The sequence below is a fragment of the Dendroctonus ponderosae genome, unplaced genomic scaffold (genome assembly GCF_020466585.1).
Source record: "Dendroctonus ponderosae isolate FM_Combo_2020 unplaced genomic scaffold, Dpon_F_20191213v2 Dpon_F_20191213_9, whole genome shotgun sequence".
Classification (NCBI taxonomy): Eukaryota; Metazoa; Arthropoda; class Insecta; order Coleoptera; family Curculionidae; genus Dendroctonus; species Dendroctonus ponderosae.
In genome coordinates, this window is record NW_026019116.1 from 7900757 (window position 1) to 7901199 (window position 443).

The window sequence follows — 443 nt, forward strand, 5'->3', positions numbered from 1 at the left end:
TAAAAAGAACAATTATACCCCAGAAATTAGCGTATTTGAGGAGAGCGCCGGGCAAGAAAGTTATGAAGACAGGAAAATAATTGAACGCTGAACAAGCACGTTCATGTCTGGATGGAGATATTTGTTCCTGATAGTTTTAATGATTTTATTGATAATGATCAAATTCACTTGTGGTTTTGCCTAATCTTAACAGAATTATTGTTTTATTTCAATGTTCTCGACATTTGAATGCATCGTCGAAATCAGAATTGCTTCAAATTAATTTTCAATGAATTGGGCTTGAATATGAATCTGCCTGCATCTAATTGAAATTTTCGTGAAAAGCGACCAACAGAGAAAACAATTTCTCTCATTGAAAAAGTCAAACGACCCTCGCATTTAAAACATCAACAATGTTTTGTGTTTTAAAATATAGCTTTTTGTTGCCCATTGGTTCATTCAAA